At 29.9% G+C, this 7,383-nt stretch overlaps 1 long non-coding RNA gene across 1 annotated transcript; it reads left to right on the top strand.

Moving 5' to 3' along the window:
- The first annotated feature begins 724 nt into the window (after positions 1–724).
- LOC140451944 (uncharacterized) lies at positions 725–6,330 on the top strand. Its single transcript, XR_011952107.1, has 3 exons — positions 725–772; positions 917–977; positions 6,257–6,330. It is a non-coding gene; the product is annotated as an uncharacterized lncRNA (long non-coding RNA).
- Positions 6,331–7,383: the final 1,053 nt, after the last annotated feature.

Genomic DNA, 7,383 nt, shown 5'->3' with positions numbered 1-7,383 from the left:
AGACATCTAGAAAATTTGCTAGATATATGTTGTTAAGGGCCATTCGCTCAACTCGGGCATATTTTGATAGATTCATGGTTAGAAACCTACAACATACAAATTCCTAGCTCACAGTATTAACAGCTTAAATAAACTTTTATTACAGACTTCTTTCATTGAAAAAAGAAAAATTATTATAAATAGTGGAAGTGTATACTACACCCATAAAATTTTGGGTAGTGTATATTTAGAAGATAGGTATATTTCAGTTGTTATAATTTAACATAACTATTTATTATATGGTGCAAATAAATAAATATTGATTGTCGGTAATTCGTAAAGTTCTATTTTATTTACTGTTTAGTTTGTTTACTATTAATATTTGCTATAAGCACGTGTGCTTGGTTGTATAGCTTAGAAGTTACATTAGGTACTTATTTATGAACCCGGTATTTTCATACTAGAAAACACAGCATATATTTTTCTAAAGGTTGCTATTAATATCTAAGAGTAATAAGTAAAAATATTGTGTTTATTTTTAATATAATATCGCCCCTTAAGAAACAATCCCGCCAAACATTTTAAAAGATTAATTAATTAATTCATTTGTCACAATAGATTGGTAATATTGACAGCTAATTTGAATTTATTATATTCAACCAATCACACTAAGCTAAAAAAGTCACGTGATTGTTGACTTCCGGTTTTTGCCAAATATCTATTTCCTTTTTTCCTTTTTCATGAGCAACGATAGAAAATTTCTGTCGATTGATTAAAAGATTGATTTATAAAGGTATACCTGGAAATTTTTAAATATAAATATTTCTTTAATATCCTTTTTAATATAATTTGATATCATTTATACAGTATTATTAAATGCTAAATACGAAGTATAATGATATAAATTATTATTAACATTTAAACGTTTCTCTTTCAGAGTCAGCCATATTGGTATTGCAGTTCTTACACCTTTTTTCTGCTATTTTTGAGACCCTGTGGTAAGTATTTCATATTAGATTTTTTAAATTAATTAATATTATCTATTTTATTTCATTTTCTTCTATATGTCTTATTTGGCTTTGGTAATATTATGCTATATGGTATATTTTATATTGACAGTTTTGATTTTTATAAAAACCGGCATTTCCATTTTACTGCGTCATAAATTAGTTGGAACGTTTAAAATCTCCTACCGATATATTATGTCACCACTACTTCTTATTTTTTATTATAGAAAGACTCAGACGTAATTCTTAATAGCCAAGCAAAGTTAATACAAAACCAATTATTTTATTATGTTCCATTTTTACCCATTTTAATACTTTTCTAATATATAAATTGTTACGATTTAATGTAGGTTAGACTTCGTAGTCAATATTTAGATATATAGTCATGTGCTGCCTACCTTTTGGCAACTTTTAGTAATTAATGTAAAATATTATAGGTTCAAATCTGTACCCTGATGCAAGGTTTTTTTATATGTACTTATATGAATATAATTTCAAAAGGGAAGCAACCATTTTATGTTTAAATTACATTTATGTTGGTGGTAATTTGGATTACATTTGTTTCATAATATTTTTACAAGTATATACAAGAGCAGTATGCTTAATCTTTATTTTTGTTATTAAATAATGTAACATAATATGTTTAAGTAAAATTAGGAAGCACATCACAGTGTTCTCACATAAGACTGTGGTAGTTTTTGTAAATTGAGCTTAAATTACTTGTATAATTCTTTTAGACCTCGTTTTTGCCGATTTAAAAAGCTTGAACATTATTGATATAGCATAGAAGACACAGTGGTCATTATCGTTGACAAGTATGCTAAGACTTGTCGCAAGGGGTTTATGTTTGCAGTCACTCTTGTGAAGGACTCATCTTTTACTTGTCTGTATGTATATTTTACCACATTCACAAGGTATACCATGGATGACATTACAACTCTTTTCAACTGGGATAGCATCTTTTAGTTTTGAGTAGAATGAGTTATCTTCTTATTATTCTAATTAGGAATTTTTATATTAAATTGACTGAATAATCTAGTAAGAGGTCGTGTAAGATTATTAATGTATGGTAATGTTTCATATCTGACCTGTACAGAGGGGTCAATATTAGTATGTTCTTGATTTAATTTACTGTCTAATACATTTATTTCTATGTTTGTGTACAACAGCTGGTTTAATAGTTTTTTAGAATAATTAGGCACATAGAAGAGTTTCATATAAAAATTTTAAGTTTTTTTCTGTAAACACTGGATGTGAAATGTTTAAAAATCTATTTTTAGTTGCTAGAACTGTATTAACATTCTGTTTAGAGGGTGGGGTGATAAGAATTAAAAGGTATATATCTATCTGAGATTATTTAAATAAATTTATTTTTGTTTATGTATAACAATTTATTTAATAGTTTGTTAGAATAATTATTAGGTATATAGTAGACTTTCAAATACCAATTTGAAGTTTATTTCTGTAAACATTGGATGTGAAATCTTTGAAAATCAATTTATTGCTAGAACTGTATCAACTATCTGTTTAGAGGGTTGGTGATAAGAATTAAAAGGTATATATCTACCTGAGTTAGTGTTTTTTCTATACCAATCTAGACAAATAATGTTATTTTCAGTTCTAACAACTCTAGTATCAAGTACCACAGTAAACTGCAGATGAGTGTTGAAAGAATTAAAGATTGGTAGTGTATTTTGCACTTCGTTAGGTGATACAGATGTTATCAGGTCATCTATATATTGGTAGATAAAAGGAAATTAAAATTTCACATTCTGATGTACAAAATACAACTATTTATTTATTACAATTTCAGTCACTATTGGCAAGGCAGATCCACCCATCAGTAATTCTAATGTTTGTTTGTAAAACTTGTTATTAAAAGAAAAATATGTATGGCTATAAATAAAAGCAATAATTTATACAAAAACTTTTTTAGGAATCTTACAAATGGGCTGTATTAAAGTCATTCGGTCAAGTTGTATATTAGTGAATAATAACACAACATGAAATGACACAACTACAAGTTATCTGGTATGATTGTATTATTGATTTTTTGTGCAAAGTCGAATGTCTTTAATTGATGTGAGGTGTGTTCTCTACTTTTGAGTCTTTTAACCAACTTATACAATAAATACTTACAACTTATATAACAATGCCTAAGTTTCATGGTCACTCAGGAGGTCCAATGATATTTGAATATGCGACATATCCTTATCCATTAGGACAGTTACATTACTTTTATCGGATTTTGTGACTAGAAAATTCGGATTCTTTTTCAGATAGGTTCTAGTTTCTTTTTCGATTGAGAGTGAGAGACCTATTTGTTTTGTTGGGTTGTATGAAGTTTGTAAATTAATTAGTAGGTAAGCTTCTAACTACATTTTGGTCTTTTTTCGGGTGTCCATGCGATGATATTTTCTACCTCACTGAACAATTTAAAGTTGTCTATGTCTCTAGCAGTTGTGGGTAGGTTAAATTTATTACACAATGCTAAGAAGTCAATAATTAAAAAAGGAACTTCGATATTGGCGATATTGTTTATCGACTTATCATTGAAACTACTGTATAAGTTGGTTTTGTTTTTAATTAAAATACTATGCTTTTTGATATTTGACTGTTATAATATGAATTCTTTTGTCACAACCAGAATTCATCTAATATATCATTTGGGAGTGAAACACTAAGCTTATCTGCGCATTGATTGATATTTGAATTAAGTTTAGCAATGTATGGAATGTTATTAGTAATAGTTGTATTATGAAGTCTGTCATTCACATATTGTGTTATATTTTCGATTTTTGTGATGTTTCAAGGTCTTGGGGTGTCTTTCAAATAGGTTCTAATATTGTTGTTACTTTTGTTACGTCTGCACTCGAGTAAGAAAATCCTTCGGTTGGCCTGGGCGCCAAGTTTTCGGTGTAATGTTTCTAGTTGTTTCAATGTTGCTGTCGTCTCAGTTCCAAAACGTGTTCATATTGTATCGTAAAATATCCCCATTGGAGGTATCACTAAAAAAATAGTAAATTATAACAATTTGTATTTATATAATTTTATAAATTATGTATATATATATATATATATATATATATATATATATATATATATATATATATAGAAAAGAAGTTTAATCTTTGCAGATAAGTTAAATAGTAAACTCTTAAATATTGGGGTCATCTGCAAGAAAGACTCTAATGAGTATCAATTGTTTCGCCGAAAGTTTTCGCCAAAGAGAATTAATTTGGCTTCTTCAGGGCTGAAAGAGAATAAATTATAATTAGCTACCATATATTATCTATTAAAAACATTATTGATCTTACCGTAACTTAGAATTGTAGAGTTCGAATGTTAAAAAACTTAGCTAGTAATAACACAGTGGTGTTTTTTGTTACTATTTGCAAAAAAAGTTTTTTTTATAACGTTGGAAATGTATGGTAGCTTTGAGCTTAATCGAAAAACCCAATGTAGCTACATTTAAAAGGAGGTAATTCTTTGAATTGTCGGCAATAACTAAATTTTTGATTGTTAGAAAGTTTAAATGTGAGGTTCTGTTTTACCAGAACGCATGTGCTGACAATTCAAGTAGTTCTTTTGAATCTTTATGTCGTTAAGGTTCATTGGTAAAACCGAATGAATTTAAATCCCAGTATAGGGAAATATTATTTTAGATTTTCTTAATTGAAAATTTTTTTTTTATAATTATATTATATTTTTCATGTATTATTATAATAATATCTTATTGAGGTGTATCTAAGAAAAGCAAGGGAATGTTATCTTTTTTAGTTAATGAAAATTATTATTAAAGTAGGTTAGTTGTTAATGGATATATCAGTCAAGTTAGTTATTTGTGATTTTGTATTGTTCTTAGTATCTGATTTAAGTAAGAAGTGGTATATATCGCTTAGATTCTTAATGTTACTCTTAACATTGATGGAGAAATCGTTAAGGAAAATATAAGACATTTCAATGAACTCTCTTTTAGATTTATTGTTCTCACGATCTATCTTACTTCTGGGTAGATATTCTTTACCTCTTTGTTTATGTAGGCTTCTTCTATGTTTTTCAATTTCTTTTGTAGTTGTTCTCTTTTGCAAATTTTTTGCACTTCCCTTCTTCTTGCTACATAGTTTTCGATCGCATTTTGGACATTTTCTTTATCTCTTTGTAGTTTTGCCAAGTTTCTTCTTGCCAAAACAATCCTACATTCTTCATCAAACCAGTCTTTCCGTCTTTTTATATGCTCTCTTTCTATACACTTTTTCGCTGCATCCGACATGGCTGTCTGTATGGTCTGACACGCTTCATATATATCCTGTTTGACTGAATTCTCTAGTTTTTTTATTTATTTCTTCCTCTAGTCTGTTTACAACCTGCTTCTCCTAAAGGCGCTCTAATTAGTAATATAATCTATCTTTAACAGATTTTGGTATTATTGGCAGTTCTTGTTTTAGTTTTGCTATTATTAGTGTATGGTCACTGATGGTATCTGCCCCTCTGTAATTCCTGCAATCGATTATTGCCTTATCATGTTAGTTTTCAATTAGGACATGATCTATCTGATTTTCCTTTTTCCATCGGGAGAAGTCCATGTTACCTTATGAATATCTTTGTGATCAAACCTTGTGCTAGCTATCTTTATTTTATTCTCTGAAGCAAAGTCTATTAACTTTTTCCCGTTTTTGTTGTCACCAATGATTATCTTTATATCGTATTTTTGTATATTCCCTATTAAGGTGCTTAGCTTTTCGTAGAACTCTGTTTTGGTTTCTAAGTCTTCATCTTCAGTGTACATTAATGATACTTATCTTCCTATAATTTCCTCTTACTCTTAAGTAACATAATATTCTGTCTGATATTGATTGAAAATTTACAACTGCTTTGTTTACTTTCTCAGACACCATAAACCTTACTCCAAAATATCTCTTGGTCCCTCCACTCTTGAACAGTGTGCTCATTCCTATTTTTATTATTTCATTTCCCAGTTGTTTCGTTTCTTGCAGGACAAGGATATCTATTGTATATTTTTCCATAATTTGGTCTAAGTTTCTTAAAGCTCCCTGCTCATTAGTACCTCTCACATTCCAAGTTCCTTCTTTTGTGTTCATTTTTCCATGGTGGTATTTCTTTACCTTGCCGTTTCGGTCTGTATTGATATTATTTATACTTGTCCAGAACTTGAATTTTAAACTTAAAGCATGTTAAAAATGTCCAAGTTTGTAGCTGTATTTTAAGACTATTCACAATGTACATTAAATCTATAGTTTTTGTTTTAGGCATCGCATCTTACGAAGATTCAATCATAAGCGAATTTATTAAAATGAGTGATGTTAACCAACAACCAAATGATAACAGACCTCAAGAATCAGTCAACGTTCGTGGAAATCCGTCTCTCCAGGACCAGGAGAACCGCTATAATTTAAGAAGACGTGTAATCCGTCCTTCGAGGGAAGAGCGCCCATCTGCTCCTCCAAGAGCAGCTCCTATCCGGAGAAGTACAAGGCGTAGAGCTCAACCGCGCCGACCACTAGAACCAATCTTGGAAGAGCCAGATATTGTTGGCGATAACCCCGATGAGCCAACAAGACGCTCGAGCCAACAAAGACGGGCAGGCGAAGTGAATTTATCTTTTTATTCTCCTATATTACCGGAACCTGTGAGAGAATCTTCCAGGAGAATAATTAAACATAGAAATGAACCACCCCAATACCTGCGCCAACAAAGACGGCCAGCGCCAAGTGCTCCACGCAGCGGACCCTCACTATTTGACCCTCAGGGACCGGGAGCTATCAAAGCTCCTCCACCGAAAAGTACAAGAGTCTTACACAAACTTCCCCGACTATAGTAATAATATTTCAATAGCCAAATATTCTTAGCGATAACCGAAATAATTAGGTGGTGGGTACTAGGTATATAGGTAATCTATTATGCTATGAGCAATAAAAAGTTTATCACCCATTGATGGTTAGTGTGTTATAAAATTATATTATTATTTATGTTTAATTAAGGTAGTATTACTGTTTAGAATGCTAAAAAATGACACATTTTCAACAATTTGTGTTGATTAATTAATTTTTTTGTGTCTTATCTATTATACATGACAATCCAACTTTTTTTATTATTATACAACTTTTGAAGATCACAAAACAATCTTTTTTTTCTTTTTTTTTTCATTGTTCCTATTTTTTGATGACGCCAAAAATGTTTCGTCCAAAAATTAATGCTCCATGATGGACAGTTAATCTCTGAAACGGCAAATCTGAAACATATAATTCGTGAAGTGTTTTAAAAAAGAAGTGTCCTTACGTGATATAGTAGAAAAAAAGTTGAAAATTGTCAAAAAAAAGCAAAATGGCGGACGCTTAAAAAAATTGTTCTTTTCTCTATGAGAGTTTTTCACAAT

The sequence above is a fragment of the Diabrotica undecimpunctata genome, chromosome 10 (genome assembly GCF_040954645.1).
Source record: "Diabrotica undecimpunctata isolate CICGRU chromosome 10, icDiaUnde3, whole genome shotgun sequence".
Classification (NCBI taxonomy): Eukaryota; Metazoa; Arthropoda; class Insecta; order Coleoptera; family Chrysomelidae; genus Diabrotica; species Diabrotica undecimpunctata.
This window is presented reverse-complemented; position numbering and strand designations above follow the sequence as displayed.